The following is a 20,861-nucleotide window of genomic DNA, read 5'->3' as shown; positions in this document are numbered from 1 at the left end:
GCAGAGGCCAGTGACGTGGGTCCTTGGATGTCAGGCTGAGGATGCTGAACTGTAGCCACAGGCAATGGGGAACCACTGAAGAAGTGTGCAAGGGGCAGGCTGAGACCGCAGAGAGCCAGGTAAGTGGAAACGGAGGACGAAAGGGTGGATAGAAGATGAAGGTGGGGCTAGTAAGCTCGGAACAGAGAGGAGCCATGGGAGGACCTAAGGCAAGTCAAGATGAAACAGAGACCCTGAGTGAAGGAAGACAATGAACTGTGGTGCCCATAGCCCAGTGTGTCACTGCCACCAACTGTGTAGCCTCGAGGAAGTTATTTCACTTCTCTGGGCCTCAGTTTCCCACCCTGCCCCTCAAATTAAAAACTAAACCACCTCATAGGACTATAGAGTTCAACAGAGCTCTCTGAATATGGCCAGCGAGGGCTGGGTGCCCAGTGACAGATGCTGAGTGCTGGCCGGTGTGGTCTTAATTTTATTCCCAGCATGCTTCAAGGGCCAGCATGTTTCAAGGGAAGACACTGATGCTCAAGGTCAAACAGGCAGCGAGAGCTGGCCTCTCTGGGGCTCAGCAGGCCTCGCATCCCAGGAGAAGCAAGTTACAAGCAAATAAACCACGATGACTCAGAGAAGCCTGATCTTAAAATATTATTAAAGAGAAAGACTGTGGTATGACTGTGCACGGCCTGTTTATTAAACTCCAGCTAATAAGTAAAATGAGTTAAGTTAATGAAAAACCAACCTTCGGGAGGGATCGCATCACCTAATGGTAGCCCATAAACATCAACATGAAAATTTAAAACACGAGAATGAATATGGACGCCGGCAGCAGGGGAGGCCGCAGGAGAGCAGCCATTGATTCTTGCGCTTCCCCTCGTTCATGGGGTCTTCCGGGAAGTCATAAGTAGGAGTTATTTCCCATTGTTCACACACCAAGGATGCTAGGTGCTGAATCTAAATGGTCTCTCATTCCTAATTAGTAAGAATGAAATTAGAATCCATGTATGGCAGAGCTGGAGAGGGCCTGGGGGTTTCTGTACACAGAGTTCTTTGTTTTACAGACCAGCAGTGGCAGGGGGTGGAGAGGAAAGAGAGAGAGGGGAAGAGAGAGACAAGGGAGAGAGAGGGAAGAGGGAGAGAAGAGAGGGAGAGAAATGAGACAGAGAAAGAGAGGGAGGGAGGGAGGGAGGGAAGGAGAGAGGGAGGGAGAGAGAGATAGGGGGAAGGGGGGAGAGCCATTTAAGTGAAACAGTTAAAGGGCATTGATTGATGGCAAAATTGGTAGACTTTTTTTTTTTTAACTGAGCCCAGGTATCCACCAAGCTTAACCAGGAAGGAGACACACTCTGGGGACCTTCTGCTCTGTCCTAAGGGGCAATATGTGGTTCAGTCTCCAGTCCAGGTCAGTAGCTCCGTGGATTCCAGGTGAGGCTCATTGTCGTCTGTATTTGTGTTTGAGGTGAGTAATTGTCTCTAAACTCAGTTGGCTCTCTCCTCTCTCTCTCCCTCCTCCTCTCCCTCCCCCCCCCCACGAGCGTGGGGACCTTTGGCGGCACACACACACATGTGCATGTGTTATTGTGTGCTTGTGTGTGTCACACTTCAAGCTGTGTGAGATTATGAAGCAGATGTTTAATCACTACCTGAGTGTAATTTATCAACACCACTAATACACAACCACACTGCATAATTACCTTGCAATTATATGGAAAAGAAATATTTTATTACTGAGGGTTTGCTAATAACATGGCACCCGATGGGCAGTGAGCTTTCCCCTGTCCCCTTCTTTACCAGGGCTCTTCTGGGCTGATGTCCTAACCTTTCAGAGCTCAGGTGGGCTGCAGCCTCCTCCCCATGGCCTGTCAGTTTAAAATCTTTGTTTTCGTTTGTTTGAGTCCTGTCTCAAACAATCTCACTCACAGCCAGGCTGGCCTTAAGTTCACAAATGATCTTATTGCCTCACTACTGTGATCACTGGCAAGCACAGCCATGCCCAGCCCCTTTGGAGAGGCAACTTGGGAGGGAGAAAGGCAAGAGTCACCAGGGTGCTGCTGCCCCTCAGCAAGTTTAAGAATCCCCTTTGGGTGACCTCAGTGTCACTGTCTTCTCCCTCCCTCCAAGTCTCCAACTCTGCTCTAAGAGAGCAGGTAACAGGAGAGGCTAGGGGACACAGGGAGAGACTAGGAGACACAGGTAGAGGTTGGGAACACAGGGAGAGGTTGGGGACACAGGGAGAGGTTGGGGACACAGGGAAAGGTTGGGGACATAGGGAGAGGCTAGGGGACACAGGGAGAATCTGGGAACACAGGGAGAGGTTGGGGACATAGGGAGAGGTTGGGGACACAGGGAGACGTTGGTGACACAGGGAGAGGTTGGGGACACAGGGAGAGGTTGGGGACATAGAGAGAGGCTGGGGGACACAGGAAGAGACTGGGGACACAGAAAGAAGCTGAGGATACAGAGAGAGGCTGGGAACACAGGAAGAGGTTGAGATGTTTGCCAAGCCTGAACAGCTCCAAAGGTGAGTGAGAGGTATTTGGTAGATGAGAGAACCCACCCAGGCAGTGGGTTGGGACTCTCTTGCATGGAAATGGTAAGAGCCGGTTTCCTAGGAGAAGATGTCCTGAGGGGGCAGCCTCTGGAGCTGCTCACAAGGTACCAGTCACCTGCTTCTGCTTTCCTTTCCTCTGAAGAGCAGGAATCCTCAGTGAGCTCACTGGCTCATGGGCAGAGGCAGCCAACTAGGCAGAAGACCTCTGTTGTTCACTTCCCTTCCAGCCCTCTAGTCTCATTCAGTGTAGCCTGTGTGACACCCGGAGCCCTTGTGTGTTTGAACTGCCCATTGTGTCTTTCGTTTGATGGTATCATCATCCACTCTAGCACTCAGAAGGGGCCATAGCCTCAAGCATTTCAACACAGAACTACCACGTGTCCACAAGTCCACTCCTGGGTCTGTATCATAAGGAACTGAATTCCAGATTCCAAAGACTGCTACACTTGGAGGTGTAAATCATATTTTCATAGCTTCCAAGGGGAAGCCACTTTGGTGCTGGCCCTGTCTCCACGTGGTAAAATATCGCCATCAGAGTAAGGGCCTGATACCAGCTCAATGTGGAGGAAGCTCCGGTGTCTGTGAAGGTAGAGCAGCCTCGCCAAGACCACAGATTACAAAACTCCAATATTCATTCTGTGAAGATCTCATACTAGGCAGAGCCTTAGGGGAAGACAGAACTTGGGTGTTTGGGGGTGGAGGGGAATGATGATGGCTTCTTTTTCCAGGCAAGGAAAAGTTCTGGAAACAGAGGTGATGAACATACAATGTGTGGATGTGTCAGATGCTGCAGAATTGTGCAGTGGTGAAGGATGGTCCAATGGACTTTGTATTTCACCTCAGAGGGAGGGAGGAAAGGAAAAAAGGGAAACAGAAGAAAAAAATGGAAGGACAGGGGAAAGGGGGGCAGGCAGAAAGGGAGATGCCAAGGGGGGAGGAGAGAGAACAGGGAGGTTGGAAAGAAAAAGAGAGGAAAGAAAGCAAAGGAGAGAAGGTACACACACATACAGAAAGAGAGAGAGAGAGAGAGAGAGGAGAGAGAGCGAGAGAGAGAGAGAGAGAGAGAGAGAGAGAGAGAGAGAGAGGAGAGAGAGAGAGAGAGAGAGAGAGAGAGAGAGAGAGAATGAATGAGAATCTCTCAATTTCTGGTGTTAAATTCTTAGGATTCCTCAAGGCCTTTGTTAGAAGTCACTTTCCTGATGTCCTCCCAGGCTCTTGGTAGTTACAGCTGGAGTCCCACAGTCCTGTGTCCTGCAGTCTAATGCCAGCGTTCCCAGCTCCTGCTGGAGTTGGAGCGGAGTATTACATATCACCAATTCCCACGGACTCTCAGCTCAGTGCCTACATCTGGGCTGGGGCAGAAAGCCACCTATTTCCTGGTCAGGTGACTTGGGTAAGTCCCAGAGCTATGATTTTGCCTAGACAGTTCTGCTGGTCTCTGATGAACTCCAACTCCTCTTTCAGGACCCAATCCACATGCTCCCTCCCATGTGAGAGTCCCTGAGCAAGCAGCATGGCTTCTGGCACACACTCTGAGTGACTAATGCGTCTCTGACATCGTCATGGTACATTATCCTGTATGCTACTTACCAGACTTCAGTTCACTCAGCTGAGTCTCCTGCCTCAGGCAGGTCCTCAGGAGAATGTCTACGGCTCAAGATCTTTCTAATAACTGCTGCCACACCTCCCTCGCTGACTTAAAATAATGGCTGTACAATCACACAAGTACAGGAGCATGCCACATACCAAAGGGATCATACATTGGAGGGTTGGCATGGAGAATAATCCCAAACACCAAGAAGCAACCCTTCCAATACCCCGTTGGAAACTTTATAATCTGTACCAGAATGTGAACTAGGTGGAGAGATGCCAAAAACTTCTCTTCATTCCAGAGAGCAGAGACAATTTCCCTGGCTCCAGCCCTCTGCAATGCTGTGGATGGTGGGGCATGCTAAGGGTAAGGAACATCATTTCTGACACCCAAAGCAGAGTGGTGGCCCAGATCCTTGACAACTGTGGAACATATGGCTGGTCTCTGTATCATCAATGCTAGGAAAACACAACTAAAACCCACAGTGCGACATTACTACAGCTCCAACGGAGGGCTGAAACTGCGCAGAGAGGTGATGCCAAGTGTAGGTGAAAGAGACCAGGGCTCGCACACTGCTGGCAGATACCACGCCTATTCCACTTGACAGCCATGAAAGCTAAGCCACAGCCATTCATGCACCCAACAGAATGTCTGCACCTGACAACAAAAAGACGTGGACCAGAATGTTCACTGCGGCTTGAATCACAAGCATCCAAAACGGAAAGCAACCCAAAGCGTGCCATTGCACACATGGAGGTCAAAGCACAATCTGTGGCAGTTGGCTGTCTCCCTCCACCATGTGTTCTGGAACACGGAACTCAGGTTTTCAGGCTTAGCAGAAGGTGGCTTTCCCACAGACCATCTCACTTTTCCTTCCTCCCCTTTGTGCATACGGTATCTGGTAGCCCAGGCTGAGCTCACAGTCACTACAGTCAGGGAATGACCTTGAACTTCTGATCATCCTGCCTCTATTTCCAGAGTGATGGGATTACAGGAACGTGCCAACACACCCAGTTCACGTAGTGAATGCTAGGTACACACTCTACCAACTCGACGACATCTCTAGCTTCCAATTGCTTTATTTCTGAAGTTTAAATCACACCCTATCCCTTCCTGTTCAAGCTTTTAAATGCAGCTTTATATAAAACTTTGAATTTAATATTAAGATTTGAATTTTAAGTTTAAGATTTTGTGTTGGGTCACCTTCAAGGCTATCCGGGGGTTACATGTGTTCTGTAAGCTACAGGTTGTTGGACACACCCACAGGTGTGTCTATCTTTTGAGCCCCTACTGTCCTCCGGGCCAGTTTAGAGGAGTTTCTCTAGAGAGGAAGAGGTCACGTGTGCAGGCCCACCAGGTAAGGGTGCTGGCTTCAGCCTTGGCAGCCTCTGGCACGTGATTCTCATGGCAACACTGGAGGGGATGTTAATGGGAAAGGTAAAACTAAGAGTTAAAAGGCAAGCCCAGGCCATCCTTTGATAACCAGAGATTACCACCGTTGTGCCTCCTGCTGACTGAGAAAGGCAGATGTGAGAGGCAGTCTCTCCCCACCATGCCTTTCTGTCTGTGAAGTGGGATAGCCAGGCAGCAGGCTGGAGCATGAGCAAGCAGGGTAATTAACATGTGTGCCAAGCAGCAGGCATCTGGGCCAGGGTTGAAAGCGAATCTGGAGGCCTGCTTTGCCCTGCCCACCAGAATCTATTTCAGGTCCCTCCTGGCAACAGCGCCAGAGTGGCCAAGAGTGCCTGCTGGAGCCAGCACTAGCCTGCCCTACTAAAGAGTAGGGCTCCTGCCCAGCCTAGAGCGCTGCCCCCGGAGCACACACCTCTGAAGTCCTTTGAACTTTTCTCTCATTTGCAAAATAAGAGGAATAATTCCCCACCCCAGGGCTGCTGAGCGGTTTAGCAGATCACCTACAAAAAAGCACTTTGCATTTTTTCTGAAGTGCAATGCAAATGCTGTTGTTTGATGTCTTACGCATCTAGTTATAATTACAACGGCTCTTCTAACGAGTCAGGGCCAGTGAGATGGATGGCGGAACGCTGGAGACCGCATCTCTACCACAGCATTGCAGAGTCTCCTGTCAGATGGTAGCCCCACCAGCCCATTCTATAGATGGGGAAAGAGAGTACTTTGTTCCTGCATTAGTAATGAGGCTTCTGGCAATTCTCCCTGGAGGATTTGGTGGAGTTACTGTGTTTTCTTCCTACAGAGGCAAGCCTGGGTCAGCCAAGGACGTTTGTTCCTTGTGAGGCTTCAATTCTTGGCTGTGGATTTTGGTCATGATTCTGCAGGGATTGTGGATGGCCACCAAGACTGAGTGTGGCACCTGGGGTGCACACAGAACAGGCAATATTCTTGGGAGGGTGGGATCTGGCCACCTAGACTGACAGTCAAGGATGTCCCTGACGTTTGGTTGCTCCCTTCCGCACCACCATTCCTGAAAGTCCTTGCTTTGGGTCACAGCTGACTCAAACACTGGCCCTCCAGCCTTCTCCAGCATGGATGGGAGCACTCAAGGACCATAGGAACAAGCCCGGGGTCTTGGGATCTGGGTCTCTGGATGCACTTACTCAAGGCCAAGTTCTGGGCTTTTCTGGCATTGGAAACAGGAGGCAAGGGGACTTAGCAGCAGCTCAATCTGCGTGCTCCTGACATCTCTGAGACACAATCTTTGTCTGAATGCCAACATTTGAGGACACAGGGGGTTTTCATAAGTTCTGAGGCAGGAGAATACCTTTCAACAGGTCTGATGAGGCGAGGCAGGTGGAGAGTCCCAGGAGCTCCTCTCAGATCTCCTCTTCTCTGCACAGCACCTACTGGACCCCAGTTCCTTCAGCGGAGCATGGCAGTGGCACCCGGGCACTTAGAGCTTTGTGGATTAGATCAGCAGTATCCTGGAAAGTCCGAGAACCAAGCTACTGGTCTCACACCTTTAGCTACTGGTTGGCTTGTTTGTTTGGTTTCTACTCAAGCTTCTCACTATCTGATAGCTTCCTGGGCTTTTTGGGAATCTGAAGGACCCCTGGCCTCTTGCCGCAATCTCCTTCTGTATAGAGTTATACACAGGCTTTTTGGTGTCTAGTTGATTCTCCATTGTGGTTTTCCTGCCGTTCCTGTTCAGCTAGTCATTCTCTAAATAGCAGATAACACGGAGTAACATCGTGGTAAAGGGCCAGCCAAGACACAGGGAGAGAAGATGAGTCACCCAGCAAGATCCCTGTCCTCAAAAATCTTACAAAATATCTTCATCATCTTCATCATCATCATCACCACCACCATGTTTTAAGGGAAAAACGAGGGTGTCTAGCCCAGGCTGGCTTTGAACTCACTATGGAGCCGAGGATGACCTTGAACTTCTGCTTCTGGTCTTCTGCCTCTTGAGATCTGAGATGACAGGTGTGTGCTGGCTAACGTAGTGCTGGGGATGGAATACAGAATTTATGCATAGTAGGAAACACCACCTGCTCCCCAGCCACACAAATAAGGGTGACAGCAAAGAAATCCGTGACTACTGTGATGGTAGGAGTAGAACGAGAGTCTAGGTGGTGCCCTCCGAGAAGGGTGGTCTGTTGAGCACAGAGGAAGGGAGGAGAGGCCTGGACAAGTGCCAGGCCCAGGGAACAGCCTGTGTGAGCTTCCAGGTAAGAACAGACCTGCAGTGTTTTGGGACCTGAGCAGAGAAGGCTGGTACAGATGGCACGGCTGGATCTCCCAGTTCCTGTGGTCATAGAACGCTCAGACACGTAATGGATTCAAATTGATGCTCCAACTGGGATTATCTGGGGTTATACAAAAGGGTAAACCACTGCCCGGCCACAATTCACCTGCTAAAATGACTAATGTTTTTTAAAAAAAGGATGATGTCAAACACCAGCAAGTCCATGGAACAACCAGAACTTGCACTGATAGATGGCAGAAAAGCAAACTGGCACATATATTTTGGAAGAAAGTTTAGTGTCTTGTTATTTCTTTTCCGAAACTAAAAGTACCTTGCCACGCCATCGAACAATTGCCCTCCTTCATACTGACTCAAGCAGTGCAAATCTCATGTCCCCACAAGATGCTGCCCACAGCTTTATTCACAACTGCCCAAACTCTCCACACCACTTTGGTAGGTGAGTGGACAGCTAGGCTGTGCTGTGCTCAACCAGGGATGAGTGGATGAGCTGCCATGCCCAGAAAGGAGGAGTCAGTCTGAAACGCCTGTGCAATGTATGGTTACAGCTGCACAATAGTCCTAAAGGGATAGGAAGATGCGGAAAAGACTAGTGGGGGCGTTGTCGATGAGGGCCGGAGAAATGAAAGACGAGGCGGGATATAATCTCAGGCACACACAGTCCTCTGTGATACGGCCACGGTGGACACCTGCCAATCTGCGTTTCTCACAGCCTGTGAAATGTACAGTACAAAAGAGGACAGGTGTTCCTAATGTAAACTATGATCTGTAGTTAACCACAGTGGATGGACAAATGGATCACAGAACATAAAATGGGAATAAAGATGCGGCTACCCCAGCTACCGCAGCTCTGTGGATCCCCACACGAGGCCTCAAGTCCAGGAGAAACACTGGAAGCCTGGAGTCAGAAACACTGTTTCTCATCGCTCTTTCCCACTGTTGCCTTAGCCTGAAATTGTTTTTAAAAGTCAATAAATTAAAAACCAACACAAAAAACATTTTGACAGGGGCTGGAGAGATGGCTCAGTGGTTAAGAGCATTGCCTGCTCTTCCAAAGGTCCTGAGTTCAATTCCCGGCAACCACATGGTGGCTCACAACCATCTGTAAAGAGGTCTGGTGCCCTCTTCTGGCCTGCAGACATGCACACAGACAGAATATTGTATGTCAGGACCTGTTTCCTCCTAAAAATCATTACAGGAACCATCACCCTGGGGAGTCTGCAGAGAACCCCACACCCATAATTATGTTAAGAATCTTTCTATTGACAGAACCTACCCCACCCACTTAAGTTGTTAATGGAGAACTATCTGTTAGTGGAACCCGCCTCACATTCCAGCTATCCAGGGAACTAGGTGTAGCAACTCGTGACTGCTTGGCTTACAGGACCTGATCGAATGTAACCTCCTGGCCTATGTGACCTGGACCACACGGCGAGATCCCGTGCCCCTGCCCCCCAAGCCCTCATCCAGGGGCTATATAAGCAGCAACCAGGACTCTAATAAACGGAGGCTGTGACAAATTTAGCATGGCCTCCTTCTTCTTTCCTAGCCCATTCTCTTCCAGATAGCACCCCTCCGTGACCCTGGAGTAACTGATTGCAGGGTGGGTTACAACCCCTAGACTAAGTAACCCACCCAAGGCAATCGACAATTGTATACATAATAATAAATAAATAAATAAATATAAAAAAACCATTTTGACAGATCTGTCTGGGCTACAAGTATGTGGGAAGGGCAGCTGAGCAGTGTCTTGTGCAGGTTGTAATCTTGATGAGGGTTGGGATAGAGAGAAGGGGGGGAATTGACCCGTCCTGGTTTAGGGGTAAGGTGTGTGCTAGGAAATCAAGTTCTGTTGAAGCAGGGAGAATTGCCACAGATCCTGCAGCCCAGATGATAGCGTTAGCAGAGGCGCTCTCTGAATCTCATTGACCTGATCTCTATTTCTCTCCATAGCATCCCAGATGGAAAGGCCTCCCGAGCCCTGTGATACACAGGAGTGGGTGTCTTGAGAGGGGTTGAAATCCCAAGTGGGCCAGTGTGGTGATGCACACCTTTAATTTCAGCACTTGGGAGGGAAAGGCAGGCGGATCTCTGTAGTGAGTTCCATGACAGTCAGGGCTATGTAGAGGGACCTTATCTCCCAAAAGAAAATGCCAAGTGGCCCAGGAGGACAAGTGTGACCTGCATTCATACTGGGGACAACAGTTGCCTAGTCTCTGCTGCAGCAGAGTCCTGGACCCACCACCCTGGACATGCACACCATCCTCTCAGTGCCAGGCTGCCTCCTGTATCCCCCCACACCCTTCCACATCCTCTGGCATCCCCCCTCATCCCCCCATACCCTCCCACCTACTCAGGCTCCTTGCAGAGTCTCCTAGGGCCTGATTCTGGGATGCTGCCCTCCTGGTCAACATAAGCATTCAGGCTCCAAAGCTTGGAGTAAACAAAGGAGAAAGTAAAGTTGAGTCCCAAGGAGCAGGAACAGAAGCTGGGACAGGCTGGGAGCAGAGCAGGCATCAGGCTGGGTGAAGGATCCAAGATGGGGGTGTCATTAGAGTCAGCAGCATACAGGGACTTATTCTTTCTAGGTGTTGGAAAGTTGGTCAGGGAGAGAGACATGGCTGTCCTGCCTGCAAGGTGGAGCTAGAGCCCAGGCCCATAATACAAGGCCTACTGTTAACCCATGACAGCCTTGGGGGGGAGGAATACAGGTTGAAGCTGATGGAAAACCCATATGATCACCAGATGAATTTCCATCAGGCCACAAGTTAGCAGGTGGCTCCCAGTTACCCAGACACTTCAGGTCAGCAAGATAGCCTGCCCTGCATTGCTTCTACCTCATGGTGCCGAGAATCCAGAAATAAAAGGAACCCAAGAAACAGGGGAGGCACCAGGCCCAGGCTGGTCGTGGGTGGGGCCTCAGCCTACTTGTGGAGGGAAACAAGAGCCAGTCCTGGCTACAGAGTCCTGGGAGAGTTCCCACAACCAGGAGCAGGGAAAGCATTGCTTAGGGCAGGGCCCCATTATTCTCCTTTTCAGGGCTCTGGGGCCACCCAGTTAAGCATTCAGGAGGCATCAAGGACAGAGCCTCAGTCTGTGACCACACTGCCCACAAGGGCGACTGGCATCCATTCTAGGGAAACATAGACAGGGAACAGGGTCGTCTGATAATTTTTTTTTTTTATTGCAAGCGCAGCAAAGCCTTGCTGTCCAGCTGGTGCCAATAGAGATAATAAATGGCAAGGCCCTGACAAGCACTAGGTATACAGCCTGCCCCAGCTCAGCCCTCTCTTGGGACAGGACCGTACCTTAACAACAACAGAGTAAACTAAACTGCGGCTGGCCAGTGAGGGTGGAAGCCTGGCTCTGTGACTGTCTGGGCTCTTCCCTCCCCCACACCCCGTGGGGATAAGCTGAGAGACGTTCCAGGCGCAGGCTAGAGGGTTTTACCCCCAACCTTTCTCCTTCCTCCCATTGTACAGACCAAGGGCACTGTGTCTATAGGTCACAGCGGGCCCTGACTGCGCAGGAAGGAAGGAGTAGAGGGGCTGGTTCCTTTCCTCCAGGTTCCCTCTGACCTTGCCCAGCTCACTCCTGTTACAGCTTGATTTCTTTTGTCTCTGACCCCATGGCTGGTGGTCAGAGGTCTGCAAAGAGGCCCACTGATTAACCAAGGAGGGGGAGGCGGCCTACAAATCACCCTGCCTAATAAATAACCAGGGCTCATAAATTAAGACCTTAAACAACGACAGCAGGTGGGGGCAGTGCCAACCCTTCCTCCTCTGACAGAAGAATATGCAGGGCGTCTGAGAGCCTAGGGTCGCCCTGCTGGAAAACTGAGCCCTTGCTGGTGTTAGCCAGGCTGGGTATAGGCAGAGGATGGGAGTATAGGAAGAAGGGGGTGGGGGATGGGAGACTAAGGGGTTGGAGGAGAGGGTTGTCAAGAACAAGGACTCCATCTGAACTGCTTCCCAAGGGAAGGCTAAGAGAAAATTCCAGCACAGGTCCTAAGACATGAGATTCAAGTTGAGGGACACAGAACTTCCAGAAGCAATGGGACCTAGGCAGGCAGCCCACCCTCTCTCCTCTCGCTCCACTCCTCCAGCGACTTGGATGGCATGAGTTTGTGGCCATCCAACGTTGAAGGCACTCTACCAGTTCTGACCTTGGTCCTAGGTGAAGCCCTTTGTCGTGTGGGGTGAGGCAGAGGCCCCAGTGGCCCACAGCAGAGGTAAGCAGAGAGGCAGTGTCAGGTGGGTACAAAGTACCCCAATTTGGCTCTGCCTCTGATAAGAACCATAGCTTCTTTAATCCTCTCAGCTTGGTCCAGTGGGTTAAGAAATGAGGCAAAGAGAGAAACCAGGGCCAGATCCACAATTCACCTCTCCTCTGTCCTGGTCTTGGGCTGTCTTCAGTTGGGAAGCACTGTCGAAAGGGGCTCAAGGCTGGCTGCCACACCCCCAAGGCAACAGGAACAGCTGTGGTTGGGAAGGGGTTGCCGGGCCAGGGACTGCATCTCCTAGCTTTGCACCGGCGGTCCTGTGACTTGCTTTCATTAATGGGAGTGTCTTTAAGTGTCTATGTTTTATTAGGGAGCAGAAGTGTCCTCTCTAGGGGCTCAAGCTTCTATGGCAAGTCACACGAGGGTGCGGGATGGGGGCAGGGATCGGTCTCAGATGATAGGAAGAGTGCCCGCAGCCTCTTATAGACCTGTTGTGAACTAACAGACTGCACGGGCTAAGGGAGCTGCGGACACTTTCAAGACCTCCGCCATTAGCAGTTGTCTCGTCCACATTTTCCAGAAAACGAGGGGGAGCCCTAGCAATCCAGAGACCTCAGAGGAGATTGTTAAAAATCAGGCATTGAACACCTGTTTCCTGTCCCTCTCTCCTCAGCCCGTACAAGCTTTGAAACATCTGTCACCTACCCTCCACATGCATGTATACTCATGACGCCGTTTCCTGCCTGTCTTACACAGGCTTCCCAGGGGAACCACTCAGTGCACTCGCTTCTCCACCTCTGCCTGTTTCCCTCCCTTCCCAGCCCTGCAGAGGCATCTTATGCCATGGTCTTGACTCCGCGGATGCTCAGTTCTTCAGATGGAGCTCTCTCTCTCATCCGTGGAGGGATGGCCTCAAGAAGCCCTGGGGATGCCTGAGCCACAGATGCATCAGACCTTGTGCTTATTATATTTTCCCATACATATCTAACTTATATACTAGATACAGAAATTAGCAAGGAAAACTGGAAATGAAACTGAGCAATAAAAGAAATATGCTATATTAGAAGTTCCATGAACATGGTCTCTCTTAACATCTCGTTTTGCCTGGATGGTTTGTTCTTCCTGTGATAACCTGTTTCTTACAGGAAGCACTTTGATGTTTCTCTTTTGTGCGTCTGAGTTGGCAGCACGGGTAGAGCTTGGGAGGCATAACTAAAAAGTAGGAACTACTTAAAAATAAGCACTGTGATAACAGCACGTAATCTGAAAACCAGGATAGCTACTGAGTGTCTACTGGGAGGGTGGTGCATCCATTGTAGATACCCTGGACAAAGATGGTTCTTGTTCTCTTGGAGAGGACCAGGGATGCTGCACGCTTTCATCTCAATGTTCAGATGGCTCACAATATAAAGTTTGTGAAATGTTTATCTCTAGAATTTTGTATCTGACATCTTTGACCACAGGAAACTGAGATCACAGGTAACCCCAACCAGGAGAGAAAGAAGAGTATCGTTTGAGTGTGTAGGAGGGCTGACCACAGTCCTGCCATCTTCATGCTTCCCTCACGCTAACACATGCTTTCAGACTCAGTGTTTATAAAGAACTTTACTTCTCACCTGGTGAGGACCTTCATGCTGCACCATCCTGTGGAGGAAGGCAGAAAGGCAGAGGAGGAGCTGACCCGGGGCTGTGTAGAGACTTGCTCCCTCCAGAACAGCATTGGCTTATCTGTGGGGGCAGAATCCTCACCAACATCTTGTAAGCCCCAACATCTGTGTAAAAAAGATGAAGACTGTGCACTTGTATGTGTGGGGTGTGTGTGTGTGTGAAGCGGCTGTGCACTTGTGGGGGGGGGTTGAAGCAGCTGTGCACTTGTGTGTGGGGGTTGTGGAACGGCTGTGCACTTGTGTGTGTGAGAAGTGGCTATGCACTTGTGTGTGGAGTGGTTGTGCACTTTGTGTGGGGGGTGTGAAGCGGCTGCACACTTGTGTGTGGGGTGTGTGTGTGGAGTGGTTGTGCACTTGTGTGGGTGTGGTGTAAAGCACGTGTGCACTTGTGTGGGGGGTGTGTGAAGCGGCTGGGCACTTGTGTGTGTGGGGGGGGGGAGTGGAGTGGCATTTATGTAAGCCTGGCTCAATTCCCAAGCAGGGACAAAGAGAGAGCAGTTTCTATTCAGTTTCTCTTCTGCTGAGTTTATTATCTATAATGTTCTAATTAAAAGTCAAGCACTCTCAATAATCCCTAGTGAGACCCAAGAAAATGTCTGGCTCCCAGTTTTAGCTCCATGAGAAATAGTCCAGTATCGTATGAGCCAACATTATCTGACCTTCCAATGGCTACCTGCTATCGCCTGCACTTTAGATTCCTGTGTGGGACCAAGACGGCAGAGGCAGACCTCTCTGGCTTCTGTGTCTATGGTTCCACAATATTCTTGTTTACTCTATTCCAAGACGGCAGAGGCAGACCTCTCTGGCTTCTGTGTCTATGGTTCCACAATATTCTCGTTTACTCTATTAGACACCAGAAAAAGCTTACGCGTCCCACTACACCTTAAAAACTGAGCATTTCCTTCATGTGTGTGCCCCAGGATCTAACCCATCTGTGCTTCATATTAGAAAGCAGGTGGTGTTATTGAATAAATGAAAATTCTAGGACCCAGAAACTTTAAGTCACTTGTCCAGTAATAAATAGCAAGTAGGTGACCAGATCAGGATTTGAACCCAAGCAGTCTAGGTGGTGTGCTATGCTGGCCTCACATGAATCTTTTTATAAACCATCTATGGCTTCCGATAAGCTGATAGTGAACCAAGAAATGTCACCCAAACACCATGCCTGGGACCAAGAGAGCTCACTCGTGGGATTAGAGGCATAAACTCAGCCTGGTGTGTCAGCCTCCTTGGAAGAGGCACCAGCTGCCCCAGGAGAAAGATCCGACACTGTGAGCACTCAGGGCCCCATCACCAGGTGGGGCAGCATCAAGCTCAAGAGGAGCCAAGCCATTCCAAGCCAAGAAGGCAACAGGCCACAGTACAGGAGGCTGGCCATAGATGGGTCTTTCTGTCGGTCCCAGGGGCTCACAGATGCCATGTTTTTATCTCTTAGGATTCCCAGAACCCTTGTGATGCCACGAAAGCCACCTCCCTTGGCTGGTGGAAGGGCAGCTGACCCTTGTGTCCCTTGCAGTCCCTAGGGACCAACCTCCTGAATCACACTTCTGCTGGGTCACAACACATCTCTGCGAAAGCAGTGTTTGCAGACAGGGAGCCACTGATCAGGCTGCATGCTGCAGACTTCTCTGTAACATAAAGATTTGTGCTGTCACGGCGCTCATTTTAATAAGGCTTGACAGGCAGAAGCTGTGTGTGATGGAAAAAAATAGAGGAAGAGGGAAATAAAACCTTTCCAGCTCAGGAAAGTGGGAAAAGCAGAGTGCATAACAAAGGGGAGAAAAGTCAATTAAATCATGATAATTACTTCCGCTGCCATGCCCAAGAGCTGCGGGAACAGCTATTAATTAGGACTTCCATGTTGGCTGCAGCCGTTTGACTTCCACCAGGCTGCCAGTGTGCTCCTTAATAACTTCTCTCTAAGAGCTCATGTGTGAAAATATTTGCACCCTGGCAATGAACAGTTTTAAAAAACCTAACACACACACACACACACACACACACACACACATACTACACTCACACAGGGTACATGTGGGATCAGGGCCCTGTAACTGGCATCAAGTGTAGCAATTTTTTCTGTTCCCCAGTCCCCAGAGTCTCTGTAATCACCAGTCCCTCCTTGTTCTGTAATTAGCACCATAAGAACCTTGTTCGGGTGGAAACTCCTGTATCGAAGTTCAGACATAGGCTTAGGAGCCCAAAGATGTAGCAGAGACTTACACCTGCTCTGCCTCAGGTAAAATGGTTCTGATCAGCCCAGAGAGGAAGTTTCTGTGGACCCAGGACCTCTGAGGAAGGGGCTTCATAGGGAGAGAATGCTCCTCACAATCAAGACGCACATTTAGATACCACTATACACCCGTGGCTTAAGGATGAGGACGGATTTCAGATAACTCCCACCTATGAGCCCTGTCTAGCTTCATTCTGCAACAGCATAGTCAGGAAGGATGGGAGAGGTCACCTGGGCCACTCAGAGACTCCTGAAAATCAGCCGCAGTGCTTTCCAGGGCCTGCGGCTCTTCCAAAGATGCCATAGGCTAATCTTGGATACCTTGTATCATCTGGTATTATTTCAGTGGCATAACTTGCTACACAGTACCTGGCCCCCAAAAGGAAGGTCCACAGGGGTCTACAATCTCCTCTTTTCTGTGCAAGGATAAGAAGCAGACATTGGTGGCCCTGAGGGCCGCTAGGGAGAGGGAGTAGGGGATACAGGAGTTCTTCAGTTCTTTCCAGGGTGACCCATGTGCTGCCCTGCCCTCTTGCTTCTAAGAAGAGAGCACCAGGGACTCAGGTCTCAGGCAGACACAGGACATGGGAGCACCGCCCACCCTGGCCACTGGGAAACAGAAACCCCGTGGAGAATGTGGTGGGGCTCTGCCAATGCTTAGCAGCTAGTGGGCAGAGCCAGGAAATCCTGCAGCCCCAGGCCGTGGGCTCTTTCTGGCTGAAGAGGAGAGGAGATGGGAAAACAAGGGCCAGAGGCCTGGGAGGGCCTCATCCTGAAGGATGTATGGAAATAGCATGGCCTGACCCAGGAGGGTTGTGGGGACAGCGCTCCTTCAGGAAAATGCCTTTCCTGTCATTCAGACACTTCTGCACTGGCCAAGCTAAACAACAGGACTCACCCACATCACACTCTGGCTGCTTGCAGAATGGGATATCCTGACTTGCAGGCAGGTGCACCCTGTTCTCCTAACCTAAAGAGATATTCAGGCTAAAGGGGACAGTGTCAGCACACAGCCTGGAAAAAAAAAATCCGGCATCTGCCTGCTCATATCAATTCTCACTCCCCCTTCTCTGGTCAGCTGATCTCATATTGGCTTTGGCCTCTCCTGGGGTCCTCATTGTTGCCAGGTTCAGCAGCAGTAGCCATGGTGACCTCCGAGGACTACGTTGGGCTGAAGTTCAGAAAAACCAAGCTGAGAAAAGTACCTGGACCACGGCGACCGAAGGTTTAGAGCTAGGGTCAGTAACTGAATAGGACTTCAGCTCCAGGGACTTGATGCCCTCTTGGATCTGGAAGGAGGCCTTGCACTGCTCATGGAATTCAGTATGAACTCAGAAGCATGAGCCTGGTCAGTATTCAAAGCCCTTTTGCACTAAAGCTGCAGTTCCGAGCCTTCCTTTCCCACCCTCTTGCTGTAACCTCAGTGTTACTGCTGAGGGGTCTTGATTGGGTGGGATTTCTCTGCCGCTTAACAAATTAAAATACAAGGAAAATCTCACCAACTGGGCCTTTGTTTGTTTTTAAATATTTATGTATGTATGTATGTATGTATGTATTTATTATGTATACAGTGTTCTGCCTGCATGTGTGCTTGCACACCAGAAGAGGGCACCAGATCTCATTATAGATGGTTGTGAGCCACCATGAGGTTGCTGGGAATTGAACTCAGAGTCAAGAGCAGGCGGCTGAACCTCCAGTACTCTCCAGTACTAAACCTTTGTTTTAAGCTGCTACCTCCAGGTCAGGAAGATGAGGAGGAAGCCACTGTCTTGGAAGTTTGCCATCTTAATTACTCAGTGAAGGCATCGTTCTCTGTCTGCTTACCCATCACGGATCTGCTAACTCCTAGTTTCTCCGTAAGGCGGAGTGGCCACCCTCCTAACCTTGACTTGACTACGTGACTCACTTTGGCTAATGGCAGGTCTTCCAAGGCCTCTTGCCTACTGGTCAACAGTCCCAGGAACAGGTCTCAGCAGCGAAAGCCACCCAGCCTCTTTCATTCTGGGTGAATATAAGAATACACCACAGGTCTCAGAGAGCTCATGTTCAAGCCAAAGGTGAACAAGAGATAGGAGCCTGACGCCTGGAATCTAAGCCAGCCCTGCCAGGTGGCTGCTAGTCTGCAACCCTTGACAGTGAGAATCAAATCTGTGTGGAGCCGCCGGGCTTTGGAGGCTTTCAATAAGTGGAATGATTTTGTTGTTGACTAATACAGCTCCAATTTCAATCTGAGAAAGACAGACCAAGTGACTCATTCAAACTCACAGGGCTGGCAGGCAGCAAAGTCAAGCTGGGGCCCAGTGTGGCCCTTGGGCACACCCAGGTAGCTTCTCCAGCAAACTAATCTGGAGATACCAGAAGCCAAGCCAGACTTGGGACATCCACTCCAGGTTCAAGCTTCCTTGAAGGAGGCTTCACCCCAGAAGCCCTCCTAGGGGGCTTATACAGGCCTGGCACCAGAGTCTGCCTGGCCATAAGCTACTTGTCCTGAAGTTCACCTGTAATCCAACCTAGACCCACCTCTGGCCCAGCACCCTTTTACTCTTTGAAGGCAAGAATGAGCTGACGTGGTATACAGAGGACTAGCCGCTTGGGTGGCCATATTGCTAAGCCCCTGCCTGTCCCTCATATCTAGGTGGGCAGCTACTGGAACCACTCCGTTCTATCTGCTGGCAGAATCGACCACCAAAGGCAGAGAAGCTGGCAAGGATAGGAGGGGACAGAGGTGTTGTGGCAGTGGTGGTGTGTTACAGACTCACCCTCCCCGGGACCCTCCCTCCCAAGTAGACAGATCTGTGATCTGTTCATGGCTCGTCCTTGCAGCTGACGTATCTGCTACAGCATGCCAGTGAGTTACTGATGGGTGAATGAATGCACACACGGATGAATAAGTAGCTGCACAGATGAGTGGGCACATGCGTGAGTGAATGGGCTCACAGAGGAGGGAACGCATGAGTGAGCAGGCACATGAATGAATTAATGAGTGACTATCAAATTCTCTTGTGTATAAATGAATGAGTGAACATGTGAATGAGTGAACGGGCTCACAACTGAACGAATGGGCATATGAATGAAAGGATGAATAACTGACACATGAATGAACGGGCACACGGATGAATTAGTGAATGCACAAATGAGAAAGAATGGACGGATGCACAGAGGCAAAACTGGACACAGAAACGAATGAACAATTCTGCCACCGGCTCCTACGGGATTGGTCCTCCTGACTGGCCCTTCGCTGAAGCCGCAGCTCTAACCCAGGCACAGAGCTGCACAAAGCTGCCCTGCCGTGTGCTGGGAGCTGATGGCGGTCTTGCTTTGAGAAATTTCTGCTCCCTGGTGCAGACAGGGGTTGCAGTGGCTGCAGAGGTGCCTCCCAACTTTGGAACAATTTTACTGGTAAAGGAAATGGGTCCTGGGGGCTCCGCCCCAGGCACTTGGAGAGATGGCCCAACAATGCTGTATTCTCCACAAAACAATGAAGAATTAAACCACCTCAGAGGCCCGTCTGACTTTTGTCTGTTTTCTATTTTGGGCTTCCTTTGAAAAAACACTTCTGCTGTTGTGTGAAGTTTGATGCTTCTGAAGGCTGTCTCCAAGGCCCTGTTCCCAGGGTCTCCAGGCCCTTGATTTTTATTTTCATGTCTTGACATCTTGTTCTTTTTTCCACTTGTGGATGTGACTGGATCCCATGAATACATAGGGCCAATGGGGTGGAGGGGTATGTGCCCCACTCAACCTGGTACTCATGGTGGCCAGATGGTGCCACAGAGCTCCAGCTCAAGCTTCCAAGCAGCCCTGCCTGTGCCGGGCTTGGGCACCTTGCAGTATTCTGAGCTACATTTACACCATGCATCCAGCTGGGAGCTGGAGCTGCTGTACAAAGTCCCATCAGACTCATTCAGAGATACCAAGCATTTTGATCAAGGTCACACAGCAAGGGAAGGCGAAGGGTTAGTGCTTGGAAGTCTCCTCCAGTACTGCCAGCTAATGGAATATCAAAAGCCCTTCAAGAGCTGCTCTGTGATATAAGAAACCATAAGCCGGTGAACAACTCACACATCCTGTTTTCACACTCACCGTATGGTGAGCTCATGGACTATGCCAGGTACCTTACACATACCATCCCAACCATACAAAAGCAAGCTTGTTTTATGATTTTCCCACCTCGCCCCGTGGAAACTAAGGCTCAGAGAGGTTCTGTGACTTGTCTGAGAACACACAGTAAGCAATAAACAGGATTCATGGTTACTCAAAGCACTCGCTGTTTTTTGGTTTGTTTCTGCATCACCGCCTGTGGGTCCCTGTCCAAAGTTGTCCAATTGACTGTTTCTGCTCCAGGTCACCTCTGCAAACAATTTGGCTAGACACCTTTCTTGGAGAAGGGGGACCTGGTATAGATCATCATAGTTACATACAGAGTATCAGGTCTATCTACCTGTCTCCTGGAGGGTCCTGGAGCACAGCACGGAAATGTACAGTGACTGCTGGGAGATGAGGAGCAAAGACACTTAGAGAGAAGCCAGAGCCACACTGGCAAACTGGGCTGCTCTCTCTTTGTCTCTGTGTCTGTCTGTGCCTCTGTGTCTATCTGTGTCTCTGTGTTTTGCTCTCTCTCTCTCTCTCTCTTTCTCTGCCTCTTTTTTTCTCTATCTGCTCTCTGTCTGTCTCTGTCTGTGTCTCTGTGTCTCATCTCTCTCTGTCTCTGTCTCTGCCTCTCTTTCTCTGTCTGCCTTTGTTTGTGTCTCTGTGTCTTGGTCTCTCTCTGTGTGTCTCTGCGTCCTCTGTCTGTCTCTGTCTGTGTCTCTGTGTCTCTCTCTCTGTCTGTCTCTGCCTCTCTTTCTCTATCTGCCTCCTCTGTCTGTCTCTGCCTATGTCTCTGTGCCTCTGTCTGTCTGTCTCTCATACACTGCCATAGCAA

General features: G+C 50.1%; 1 protein-coding gene across 4 annotated transcripts in view; it reads right to left on the bottom strand.

Moving 5' to 3' along the window:
• Tspan18 (tetraspanin 18) overlaps positions 1-20,861 on the bottom strand; it is a 131,338-nt gene that overhangs the window by 46,665 nt on the left and 63,812 nt on the right. The window contains exon 1 of one of the 4 annotated variants that reach the window (XM_050146968.1): positions 6,877-7,244. The exons of the other annotated variants lie outside the window; for them this stretch is intronic. The gene's annotated coding sequence lies outside the window, so the exon portion shown is untranslated. Of the gene's footprint in view, positions 1-6,876; positions 7,245-20,861 lie in introns of those variants that run through there. 4 annotated transcript variants of the gene reach the window in all.

The sequence above is a fragment of the Alexandromys fortis genome, unplaced genomic scaffold (genome assembly GCF_014885135.2).
Source record: "Alexandromys fortis isolate MF-2015 unplaced genomic scaffold, M_Fortis_MF-2015_v1.1 scaffold_12, whole genome shotgun sequence".
Taxonomy (NCBI): domain Eukaryota; kingdom Metazoa; phylum Chordata; class Mammalia; order Rodentia; family Cricetidae; genus Alexandromys; species Alexandromys fortis.
Note: the sequence above shows the minus strand (reverse complement) of the source record. Positions and strands in the feature narration are given on the sequence as shown.